Genomic DNA, 13,762 nt, shown 5'->3' with positions numbered 1-13,762 from the left:
AAAGTGCCAAACACCAAAATATAAAACCCTAATCCAAGGAAGGACAACAATATACATTCAACCAAACACCATATTATAGCGGCTGCAAATCTAATCTGCCGCTAGGGTTTTATAACAATTTTCCACTATAAAACTAGCCTTTCTTCTCCTCTCTCTCCATCCTATTCAGTTTCATTCCCACCTCTTCCTTTCTCAAGCCATAGAAGAAATCTATCGCCGACTTAATCGGGCTTACGTTTCTGTTTTTAAAATTCGATTTTTTATGAGATGAGGATAATGGAGCGGAGATGATTTAATATCAAATGATCCCGATATCTCCTTGCTACGTTCTTTCTGATCATAATATTTGGTTTGTTTTAATCTCCTTTTTATATACTCTTTAGTTCTGTGTTGATTTATGTTGCTTTGGATTATTTTTTTTTTGAGATTTTGCGTGGATGCGAGAATTGAAATCATCAAAGATGATGAAATCAGAAAAATCTTAGGACACCTTCTGACACAGTTTGACAATGCTGTGTATGAGAAAGCATTTTTTGTTTCTGATTTTGATGATTTCATTATAAAAATTTGTATCCATTGCAGATCGTTTTTTCCGATTAGATTCATAAAATTTTCAACATCAATATTGCGAAACTTATTATCAAAAAAGATTATTTTTTTAGGGTTTAATGACTTGTGTATATATTTTGTCCTGAATTGGTTATCGTGCATCCAAATTTTGTCTTTAAGTTTATTTTACATATTTACTTATTTAGTCTTTTATGGTATTAGTTTATAACAATAAATTTTATATTTTTACACATTGAATTATCTACGATTTCGGGTCAGATCATAGAAAAATAGCCTATCAGTGGTACTCTATAGTCTAGAGAGATAAAAACTAAAGCATACGGGAATAAAAGTTATAGAATGAAGTTTGATAGAAGTGTCAAACATTCGTTGAACTAATACTAATACAGTTAGTGTATTGTTTATAGTCTATGATGTATATCATTCCCTCTCATTGCAGTTGTGAAATCTGAAGTATTCTCGAGAAGAAGACGAATCAAAGTAGATGGGGCTTCTGGATATCGAAGATGTCTTGTATCTCCCCTCGTTGCAAAAGGATCTAAAATACTCATCATTTAGGTGATAGGACTTCGTATACTATTCCAATGTACTTACTTCAAAATTGTCTATTATCAAAGTTAAATAATCACATACATTTACAACCCAAGGATCAAATCAAACCCTGATTTTAACTAGCGAATGTAGGTTCTGACACCAGAGAGACGTGGTCTCCGATCTATCAAGTGTAAGGGGATATGTTAGTTGAACCTACGTGCACATGAATAACATCAACAATCTTCTTAAGAGGAGACATGGTTGTATATACTTTGCCTCATTCCAAACATATCTAGAATATAGATTCATCTAATAAAAATCACAAAATGCATAATCTATATCATCAATATTCAATTCGGAAAGATGATTAGAACTAATGACAATTCATTACCATGTAAGTTATGATACCCACCGGAAGACCATCAACGGTCAAGGAACTACTAAGAATTTTCCTTATCTGATAAGACGCCGGATTTTGCGAGAACATGCTTCCATGAATGTATTCGACTAGACAATTCCATACACAGCTATGTCAATAAGTAGTTTCGAACAAAAAATCAAATTTACGACATGAAACTGCAAAGTTACTCAAATTGAATAAGATACGTAGTATAATTAAACGAAAGCGTTTGCGATGATTGCTGTGCTCTGCAGAGGGGAGTGTCAAATGAGTTTTTGGAGATGGATTCTTGTAAGCGACTCCATAGAGAAGAAGTAGAACTCTGAACGGGAAGGGAAACTATGCAGTATCTTGTAGAGATTGTTGTTCATAATTCTTAGAGGTTCCCGATTGGTGAATTGAAATATGGTTTTGCAACAGAGATTCAAAAGGGGGAAAATTAACGAGATCTCTCCTCTCTCCAGGCAGTTGTCTGTCGGATCAACAACCCGGTCCCCCTTTTTCAATGACATTAATGGGGTGTTTGGATAGGAAAAAATAAGCTGTTTATTATTTAATCCCACCGTAATAAGCAAATTTAAGTGTTTGGATAGGAGTCTTTAAAAATCAGCTTATTGCGGTAGGAGTAATCAAAATAAGCTGATTTTAATAAATAGGAGAGGAGGGGGGGGGGGGGGGGGGGTTAATGATTATTGCTTATTGGTCATTTTACTCATATAAACTGTGTTATTTTGCCAAACACTTAAATGTTTATTGCTTATTGCTTATTCCTACCGCAATAAACACATTTTAAAAAAATGTTTATTCTCACCACAATAAGCAAATAAACAATAAGCTAAAAATTATTTATCCAAACACCCCTAAGGTGTTTAGCATTCATTTTCAAATTCATTTTTGACAAAACTTCAAAAATGGTCCTTGTGGTTTCCGAAAATATCAAGTTTAGTCCATAAGTTCAAAAAACTTCCCAGATGGTCCCTGTGGTTTCAAAACTTCTAACAAATGGTCCTTCCGCCTAACTTCGTCAGCTTTCTACCGTTAAGTGAGGGACATTTTCGTCATTTCAATACACAGGGACCAATTTATGAGGTTTTCTCTATTTAAAAAAAAAGAAAAAAATATAATTATTTAATTAAAGGGCCCTCTCTCTCTCTCTCTCTCACACACCCAATATAAGACCGATACTCTACCAAACCCTGTAGGCAGCGTTTCTTTTCTCCGCTCCTCTCTCTCAGCCTTCAACTATACACTACAACTACAGCGAACACTAACAACCGATTTGATTAAGCAATCAACGGTTGATGAACCGCTGAACTGAAGTGAGTCGATCTCGCGCTTTGCCTTTTATCTCGACAGGCTCAGCTCCACTCTCCAAATCGTGCAGTTCTTGACTTCCCCCTCTCAGTACAGTGTACACACACTTCTTTTTCCCATTTCAGCTTAGAGTTCGATATCTGTGTTTACTTTGATGATTCTGAGTTTTCAATTTCACCAATTTGTGATGTTAATTCTTTTGATTTCTCGACGGTGGAAGTAGATGCATATGAGATTAATGTTTTTAGCTTAGAGTTCCAACTCCATCTATTTTCGTTTGCCTTCTGTTTGTTGTTAATATGAAAATGAGTTTAATGTGATGAATTTCAGATTAAAACATTGCTTAATTTGTCTCTAATATGCTATCTGAGTTTGTAGTTTGTGGACATTATTTGATGAATATGAGATTATACTTGAATCAGTTGAAAGTGATGAATTGGTTGAATCTGAAATGAGGTTATACTGTAATGTGTTTATTGGGTTCTTGAGAGAGAGAGAGAGAGAGAGAGAGAGAGAGAGAGAGAGAGAGAGAGACCCTTTAATTAAATAATTATATATTTTTTCTTTTTTTTTTAAATAGAGAAAACCTCAATAATGGTCTCTGTGTATTGAAATGACGAAAATGCCCTTCACTTAACGGTAGAAAGCTGACGGAATTAGGCGGAATGACCATTTGTTAAAAGTTTTGATACCACCTGGACCATCTGTGAGGTTTTTTGAACTTAGGGACTAAACTTGATATTTTCGGAAACCACATGGACCATTTTTGAAGTTTTGTCTTCATTTTTTTTGATTTTTTTGGCTTTTTTTAAAAGGTTAAAAGTTTGAAAATGTGTTTGAGAAATCTAAAAGTTTTTAAAATGATTTTTTGGCAAGAAAAAAAATGGTTTTAAAAGTGAGAAGTTTATGATTTTTGGTGACTTTTGGCTTTTTGATAGTTTCTCCTTTAATCCAAACACATTTTAAAACTTCATTTTGGAAAAAGATATAAGTCAAAAAGTTTATTAAACATCAAAAATGAACTTCATTCATGAATCATGGTCTAAGGTTCAAATTGATTATCTGGTGAATTTCATATATATATATATATATATATATATATATATATATATATATATATATATATATATATATATATATATATATATATATATATATATTGTGTTCTAGAATGCACCAATAAGATTTGAGTAAATTAGATAATTATTTAATTAAATAAAAATAGATATTAAATGATTTCCATAATTATATGTATATTAAATGATATCTATAATTATAATTCTCTTTTTATGGAAACTAATTAAATCTGTCATTAATGTCAACAATAACATTCTTTCAGAATGAATTTGCATATAGGTTTTTATATATGAGTTCGTATTTTTTTTCAGGACTCACTCACTTAAAATACAACAAATTTGCATAGAATATGAAGAACGGTAGTGTATTCTACTAGAATACACTCTCATTCTTCTAAATATGAATTCATTCTGAAAGAATATTATTGTTAACATTAATGATTAATTTAATTAGTTTCCATAAAAATGAGTTATAAGTATGGATAACATTTAATATACATATAATTAATACTAAATTCCTATTGGTGCATTCTAGCGTATAATAGATGTGAGAAACATTTGAACCTACCTCTCTCTCTCTCTCTCTATATATATATATATATATATATATATATATATATATATATATATATATATATATATATATATATATATATATATATATATAGAGAGAGAGAGAGAGAGAGAGAGAGATTCAGGTGTTTAAACTAATTATTGTGTTATTGTATGCATAAATGTAGGCCAATCAAAATTAAATAAAAATTTAAATAATTAAATAAATAAACAATGATATTTTAGTAATTTGATAAATAGCTTCCACAAATAGTCCCTATAATTTTGGTCAACACCACCAGATTCTTAGGGATTGATGTTGTGATTCTGGCAATCATGTTTCACTCCTCCACCGATAAAACTGAAGAACGAAATCAATTCATCTTGCCACTAAGAATTCGAAATCAATTCATCTTGCCACTGAGAATTCTTTCTCCTTTCTCTCAATTTTCTTCCATAACCAACCATTCCACCATCCCTTCTTCCTTGTTAACTTCAATCCCACCGACGCAGAGGGGCGAGATGGCCATAGGAGTTTCTGCACACCAGTGGAAGCGACAGTGGTGGAAAGATCTATGGAGGCGGTGGTGGTATTGGTAATTTACCTGAGGTAATTCAGTGATTCTTAGCAATTACGCGAAATACCTGAGGTAATTTACAATTGTAGCACCTGGTTTCTGGTACATAAAATTTATCTTAGTGTTCTTCATTTTTAGCCTTGGACTCGGTGAGTTGCAGGTCTGACTCGCCGAGTAGGGACGGGATCCGGTACACGTTTAAGTTGGCGACTCGGCGAGTCCATATTCTGGACTCGGCGAGTCACAACTGTTTGATGAAAACCTAAATTTCAAGGGTTTGCACCCTATTTAAACCCTCATTTCCGCCCCAAGCTCGCCCCCATTCACCCTCAGAGCTGTTGGAATAGTGTCTAAGCCCGTAACTATATTTGGTATGTACTTGAACCGGTTGTGCATGGTCCTTTTGGGTTTCCTTCTGTAAGGTCAAACCTTGTAATATGATGATGTTTGAAACTGGTCACTCAGCGTCAGCGCATGACTCAACGTCAGTATCAGCGTAAGCGTATCAGTTGTTTAGTGTATAGCTTAATATTCAGCATTTTGTAACAGATTAAGTACTTATCTAACTTCCATAGTTATCGTCTATTAGTTAGCTGGTATATCCCTGATTTGTAGGGATAACCTAGAATAGTTGTATATATTCGTTTGTACCGGTTTGTGATAGGCACGCCTTTCACAAACCCTAATAACCGCTTTGTGCATACGATAATCTCTTGGTGAGATTATCATTCTTAGTGAAAGTTTTCTTTGTGAATCTTTATTGTTCTTATTTACAGTCATTGTTTGATAAGTTGTCTGATCTTTGGGTTGTTCAATTGGTATCAGAGCAGTGTTCTCTTATCAAACAAATGGCTTCATCATCTTCTTCTTTAAACTCATCAAATCATCCTTCTGCTAAAATTCCTCCATTTGATGAAACCAATTTTGCTATGTGGAAAATCAAAGCTCTCTATGCATTAGAATCTGTAGATGAAGACATGTTGGACATCATCGACAATGGTCCATATGTTCCTGATGGTGTCATGAAGAAAACACCTAGAGAAAACTAGACAGCAGATGACAAAAGAAAGAATGGTCTCGATGTTCGTGCTCAGGCTGCAATCAGCTATGCTTTGCCATACAATATCTTTGGGCTGGTTCAGAACTGCATCTCAACAAAAGAAATGATAGACACGCTGACTGTATCTTTTGAAGGTACTGAGGAAGTCAAGGCTACTCAGATAAATGATCTAAACAGAAGGTATGAACATTTCTTTGCAAAGAAAGGTGAAACCCTGACTCAAACCTTTAACAAGTTTAATACTCTTGTTAATGATATGCGGAGACTAGATCAGTTAAAGCATCGAACTGTTCTAGTGCAGAAGTTTTTGGATTCTTTGGGTGCAGGTTGGGAGAATCATGTTGATGTGCTGAAGAATAGTAAGAAGATCAGCACAATGGATTTACAAATTCTTTATGGAAACCTTCGATACTATGAGGAATCAAAGCTCCAAAGAAAGGAGCTGATGAAGGATGCTCAGCGTGAGTCATCAGTGGCACTGTTTTCAAACAAAAGGCAAGAGTCCGAGTCAGACACTAAAAACCATTCAGACACTGATTCTTCTAAAAGTGATACTGATGATCTGGAAAAGGTTGTTGCTAGTGCGGCTTTCATTGTGAAGACTTTTGAGAAATCAGGCCGTAATTTCTCAAAGTTTCAGAAGAAGATGAAAGGGAAATCTTCTAAAAAATCAGATACTGACAAGAAACATGCTACTAAAAAGAAAGGGAAAGCTCAGTGCTTTAACTGTGGTTGCACTGATCATTTTGCAAAAGAATGCAAGCAAAGAACCCAAAGCTCGGACGAATACTGGAAGCAGAAGTACAACAAGTTGGTTGAAAAGCTGAAAGCAGAGAACTTGGAACATAAAGTTCTTGTCGCTGAAGAAGAAAAATGGAAGACTGATGAGGAGTCATCAGATGATGAAGTTAAATGTCTGATGGCTAAGACAGAAGATGCTGATGAATGTGAAGTTAGCACAAGTTCGTTTGATGCTGATATGTCTGATGCAGTTGAAAATTCCAGGAAGCACAGCACTGATTCTCTTTCAATGTATCAGGTTCAAAATTTTGTTTCCTATTCAATGAATGAAAAAAATCAAAATGTTTGAGTATTTGGGTGTTCTTAAATCCAAGGAGAATCAAACAATAAGGGATTTGCAAAATCAGATTGATCTTCTTAAAACTGAATTATCCCTGAAAAATAACATTATTGATACTACTCAGGAAAATCTAAGAGTCACTAGTTTATCAAACTCCTCTTTGTCTACTGAAATTGATAATGTTAAAGATCTCTTGAACAAAGAACAAACTGTACTACAAATTTGGGCTAAATCTCACAAAAATGCTAATTATATTATTTCTGCTCAAATACCTCATTGATGTGAGAAAATTCTTGGGGGAAATTTTGCTGAAGCTGAAAAGGTTTTTAAATCTCAAGAAAAAGAATCTGAATTTTATTCCATGAATGAATTGAAAGATAGTTTCAAAAACAAGTTTATCAGTAACAATTTTATTAATCAGAGTCTAATTGATGAATACTGTGTTACTAATTCTAATGGTGTTACTGAATGTGATATTGAAATTACCGGAACTGATCCTACTTCTTACCCTGCACATCTTGTGAGACCAACTCCTCTCACTGAAAATATTATTGCATTTCCTATCTCAAATGGAGTGTTTCATGCTGTTCATGAACAACTTAAGCATTACCCTAATTGTAGTGCTTCCGTGAATAAGTCCAAATCTGATACTGATGTCAGCTCCTCATCCATCACTGATCATAATCCATCTGACACTAAATTCAGTTGTGATTCAATGTCAAACAAAAGGACTCAAAGTTCACTTGGTGGATCTTACAAATCCAAATGTGTTAAATCTAGACATCTGCTCACCAAGAAAAACTTTGGTACTAGAGTTTGTTACAGATGTGGTGATACCTCTCACAAGATCAGTGAATGCACATTTGATAAAACATCTTTAAGAGCTGACAACATCAAAGTTAGAAATGAAAAATGGACTCTTAAATCAAATTCTTTGAACTGTCTTCCTAAAGAGTGTTATAATTTATTGTCAAATAACTTTGTGAATGACCCATTTTAGAATGGGTCAGTGTGTTCTAACTAGTCTCTCAGCACTGCAGGGTCAAGAGCATCTTTGGTACTTAGACAGTGGTTGCTCAAGACATATGATAGGATCCAAGTCTCTCCTGGAAGACTATGTCAAGAAAAGTGGTCCTGCAGTTACATACAGAGACAATGGAAAGGGGTTTACTAAAGGATATGGGAACATCAAGTGCAACAATGTGGTGTTTCAGAATGTTTCATATGTAAAGGGGCTCAAACACAACCTTATCTCAATCAGCCAATTGTGTGATGTTGATTATGAAGTTCATTTTACAAAGAAGGAGGGAAGAGTCATCAACACAGACAAGAACATTGCACTCTCAGCAAGCAGAAAAGATGATATATATGTTCTCAACATGTTCTCAAGTGACAAGGCACTGATGCAATGTTTTTTTTACCAAATCTCAAACCAATCTCAGCTGGATTTGGCACAAAAGGTTCTCAAATTTGAACTTTAAGAATCTGTCTAAAATATCCAATCAAGATCTGGTTAGAGGTCTCCCTCAAAGATAAGGTGTGCTCAGCGTGTGAACAAGGAAAGCAAACCAAGTCATCTTTCAAACCCAAGTCATGTTCTAGCATATCCGTTCCTCTTCATTTACTTCACATGGACTTGTTTGGACCTATTCCTGTTCGTTCCCTAGGAGGAAACAAGTATACTCTGGTGGTTGTGGATGAGTTTACTCGATTTACATGGGTGGTTTTCTTGAACAAAAAAGGTCATGCTGCACAGGAAATTATCTCCCTGATTCGTCAAAACGAGACACTGAATGGTCTCAAAGTTAAGCAGCTAAGGAGTGATCATGGCACTGAGTTCCGGAATTCAACTCTTGAAGACTTCTGTGATTTTAAAGGCATTGGGCAGAACTTTTCAGCTCCTCGCACACCTCAACAAAACGGAGTTGCTGAACGAAGAAATCGAACACTGATTGAGGCAAGAAGAACCTTGATGATACATGCTGGTCTCCCTATGTCGTTTTGGGCTGAAGCTGTTAATACAACATGTTATACTCAGAATCGCTCTCTAATTCACAAGGTTCACAAGAAGACACCATATGAGATGCTGAAAGGTCGAAAGCCAGATGTATCTTTCTTTCATGTGTTTGGATGTGTTTGCTATATTCTCAATCAGCGCGATCCCAGATCAAAATTTGAGCCTAAGGCTGACAAAGGTATTTTTGTTGGATATTCATCTATTTCAAAGGCTTTTCGTGTTTTTCATGTGAACAGGCAGTGCATTGAGGAATCCATTCATGTAAAGTTTGATATGAAGAATCATACACTGATGAAAAAGTAGTTCATTCCTCTTCTATCTTTCAAGAGCTTCTCTTTTGCCCATATGATGAAGTTTCTCATACTGAAGAAGAAGCTATTATTCCTGATCCTATTGCTTCATACCCAAGTTCTGTAAATCAAGGTACTGCGGTCAGCTCGACAACTCATTTGTCTGATGCTGATGAAACCCTTGAAGCTGAAGATTCTCCTGCAACTGATGTTCCTTTCAGTAATAACACTTCAGTGTCAAATCCATTGGAATCAGCTCCTGAACATCGAGATCACCCTGTTGATCAAATTATTGGGAATCTTCATGATGGTGTCCGAACCAGATCTCGTGTATATAATAATTTTTGCATGTATGTTAATTTCGTTTCAATGATCTTACCTGACAAGATACACTCAGCTCTTTAAGACGCTAACTGGATTAAAGCCATGCAAGACGAGCTGAATGAGTTCGAAAGGCACAAGGTTTGGACTCTTGTTCCCAGACCATCAGGAAAGACCATCACCGGAACACGCTGGGTCTACCGTAACAAGGTTGATAAAGATGGTATTATTACTCGCAACAAAGCAAGACTTGTTGCTCAGGGGTTCACTCAAATTGAATCTATTGACTACAGGGAGACTTTTGCTCCAGTTGCCCGCATTGAAGCAATCAGACTGTTTCTCGCATATGCCTCATACATGAACTTCATTGTCTACCAGATGGATGTCAAAACAGCATTTCTTCATGGTGTGTTAGAAGAAGTATTTCTCAAACAGCCCCCAGGCTTTGAAGACAAAGAGCACCCTGACTATGTGTACAGACTAGATAAAGCTATATATGGACTGAAGCAAGCTCCCAAGGCCTGGTATGAGACACTGACATCATATCTTCTTGAAAATGGCTATAGAAGAGGAGCAATTGATAATACTCTCTTCATCAAAAACAAAGACTCATACATGATTCTTGTTCAAATCTATGTCGATGATATCATCTTTGGCTCTCCAAATGAGAAGCTGAGCAAGGAATTCGCTGAGATGATGTCTCAAAGGTTCAAGATGAGCATGATGGGGAAGATGACCTTTTTCTTAGGTCTTGAGGTTCAGCAACAAAAATCAGGTATCTCAATTTGTCAAAGTAAATATATTGCTGACATGCTTGTTAAGTACTCTCTCAGCGACTGCAAACCGACTTCTACTCCGGTGTCCAAGACTGATAAGCTACACGCTGATCCCACCGGCACTGATGTTAATCACTCTCTTTATCGAGGAATGATTGGATCTCTTCTCTACCTCACTGCAAGTCGCCCTGATATCATGTTTGGAACCATTCTCTGTGCTAGATTCCAAGCTAATCCCAAGAGTCTCATCTTATTGCAGTTAAACGCATCTTTCGATACTTAAAGGGCACTCAAAACTTGGCATTGTCATACCCTCATGACTTAGCACTTGAACTCTTTGGATACATTGATTCCGACTATGCAGGATGCAACTTAGACAAGAAGAGCACGTCAGGTGGATGTCATTTCCTTGGAAATCGACTAATCAGCTGGTCTAGCAAGAAGCAAACCTCAGTAGTTATCTCCACTGCAGAAGCTGAGTATGTTGTAGCTGGGAGATGTTGTGCCCAACTCTTATGGATTCAGAATCAGCTTCTAGACTATGGGCTTAAATTCACAAAGACTCCTATATACTGTGATAACACCAGTGCCATTCAGATCACACAGAATCCTGTTCAGCACTCAAAGACAAAGCATATCGAGATCAGACATCACTTCATCAGAGACAATGTTGAGAAGGGCAAGGTTGTTCTTGAACATGTCAAGACTTCAGATCAAGTAGCTGATATTTTCACTAAGGCCCTTGATACTCAAACTACTGCTCACATTATTGGAGAACTTGGAATGATCACTCTAGATTAAAAAATGTTTTACTAATGTTTGCTATTGTCTTATAAACTAATGTATTTTTTGCTGATGATGATGTGCGGATGATGTTTATCATGCTGAGTACATTGTATGATCTCTTATCTCTATCTCTTCTACAAATCTTCTAAACTAAAGTTGAATGATTCATTGTATTAAACCATACAATGATAACAACTTGAAACTCTTTGCCGATGGTTAGACAAAACAATAAGATCTATCACACGCAACTATCCTTTCTTACCAATCTTACACTGATTCTGTGATTCAGTGTGACAAAACACATGCTGATGAGAGTCTAACAGTCTTTGCCGATGGTTAGAGCAAAACACCAAGGTCTATCACACGCAACTATCCTTTCTTACCAATCTTACACTGATTTTGTGATTCAGTGTGACAAAACACATGCTGATGAGAGTCTAACAGTCTTTGCCGATGGTTAGACCAAAACACCAAGGTCTATCACACGCAACAATCCTCTCTTCGCTTTCTTCTCACTCAGTGTCTAATGATTCAGTAAGAAGCACCACTCACTGATAAAGACTCAACACTCTGTGCCGATGGTTAGATTATTAAACCAATATCTATCACACGCACCAACCACCTTGCTAACCTTAAACAAGCAAGTTGTACCTGAATTGACGACAGACTATCTTTCAGCATGTAACATTTAGTGACACTGATCTCAGCGCTTCCGCAGACACTGATTGTCGTTTCATCTTCAGTACAACGACTCTTTTTACCAAACGGCTATTTTTTGATTTGACAGTTTGTTAAGATACACAGTTATTTTCGAAAAAGATAATCATTACCTTTTTAAAACCATTTAATCCCATATTTAAACTTTTTCCCCACCTCTCTCTCAAACCTTCCTCCCATAATTCAAACTTCCTTCTCTCTCTTCAAAACGCTAGAATCCAAACTCTCGTCAATGGCGACATCACTGTTTACTTTCTCCTCCACTTCAAGAAGAGTCATCCCAGCTCCAAACTCTCCTCCTCTTCCCATATACATCAAAGCCACAAATGTCGTTTTTAACCCTGATATACCAGATGTTCATCGCGGTCTTGGACTTGATGATTTTGTCAATTTTCTAGTATCCTGCCGACTTCGATACGCTATCAGTGAGGTTCCATCAAAGTTCTTTCCCGAACAAGTATGTGAGTTCTACTACACCGCAACGGTTAATAATGAAAACAACATCATCTCAGGCACTATTGGGCATGGCCGTCGCTCAGTTTTCATCACCACTGATCTTCTCAGTGCTGCACTCAGGTTACCAAATTTTGAACCATTTTCTGAGCTTCCAACTATTGAAAGTTGTCGACGCCTTTTCGATTAACTGGGCTATGATCACTCCAAGGCTAGTGCTCGACCAGCTCTCATTCTGCGTCAATGTATGACTCCAGGATGGAAGTTCTTCACCGGGGCACTTTGCAAATGTGTGGGTCACAAATCTCGTAGTGGTGATCAACTGAGTGCCTTTGAGCAACAAGTTGTATGTTCCCTTCTTCTCAACAAATGTCTTGATTATGTGGCCTTCTTCTTTGATCAGCTTGTCCAACTTCTTTGTGCCATTGTACGAGCTGATCATGTTCCATTTTCACGCTGGATTGCTCTTGTCCTGGATAAATTTTTCGCTGAAGCCTACTACTCCTACTCTGGAAACTGTAACGCCTGTGTTTCCGGGCTTGCCATTTTTAGCAATGTAATAGTCTAGGTTAACCTTTGTAACCCGTTTTGAAATAATAAAAGTGTATTATTTGAATATTATGTGTTTTGTGCTTAATTGCTTAATTATGTGGTTTGATTAATTAAGAATAAAAATAAGCGTCAAAATTAAAGTATGAGATAAGCCCGATATCTTTTCATAAATTTGTAGTGGTCGAAACAAGGATTCCGGAGATATAAGGAATGCCGAAATCCGAGTTATAACGAAGAAGTTATGACCTGTCGAAGTTTCGCGACAGAACCGACACGACCCAGCGTGACCCAGCGCGACCCAGCGCTACGTAAATAGTGAATTTAAGGTAGATAGATATCTATCCTTAGTGATCTAAATGAGAATTGAAGATCTCATTGATAGTAGTGCAACAACGGAAAGACAGACGGAATCGGAGTTCAGATGAAGGAGTTATGAATTTCGAACGGAGTTTTCCTGTCCCGACCTACTAAAGATAATATATAAGTAATATACTTATAATATATTAAAAATAAAGTCAAAATTAGCCAATGGAGTCTAAACGAGAGTTGTAGAACATAATCTCACCTTCACGGCGATATAAAGAACGTCGAAAACGGAGTTCGTATGCAAAAGTTATGAATTTCTGAAGTTCGGGGCGCGAAACCCCAAAACTGTCAGAGCCCACGACGTGGAACAAGGTTGCCA

The 13,762-nt window shown here is 36.4% G+C and overlaps 1 long non-coding RNA gene and 1 other non-coding gene across 2 annotated transcripts; both read left to right on the top strand.

The window, feature by feature from the left end:
- The first annotated feature begins 50 nt into the window (after positions 1–50).
- On the top strand, positions 51–1,216 carry LOC145092263 (uncharacterized). The gene is made up of 2 exons (XR_013702463.1): positions 51–349; positions 1,010–1,216. It is a non-coding gene; the product is annotated as an uncharacterized LOC145092263 (long non-coding RNA).
- On the top strand, positions 455–550 carry LOC145096503 (small nucleolar RNA snoR31/Z110/Z27). Its single transcript, XR_013703908.1, has one exon. It is a non-coding gene; the product is annotated as a small nucleolar RNA snoR31/Z110/Z27 (small nucleolar RNA).
- Positions 1,217–13,762: the final 12,546 nt, after the last annotated feature.

This window comes from Lactuca serriola, chromosome 3, assembly GCF_051521515.1.
Source record: "Lactuca serriola cultivar US96UC23 chromosome 3, Lser_US96UC23_V15, whole genome shotgun sequence".
Taxonomy (NCBI): Eukaryota; Viridiplantae; Streptophyta; class Magnoliopsida; order Asterales; family Asteraceae; genus Lactuca; species Lactuca serriola.
The sequence above is the reverse complement of the archived record's forward strand: the minus strand, read 5'-3'. Positions and strand labels throughout refer to the sequence as shown.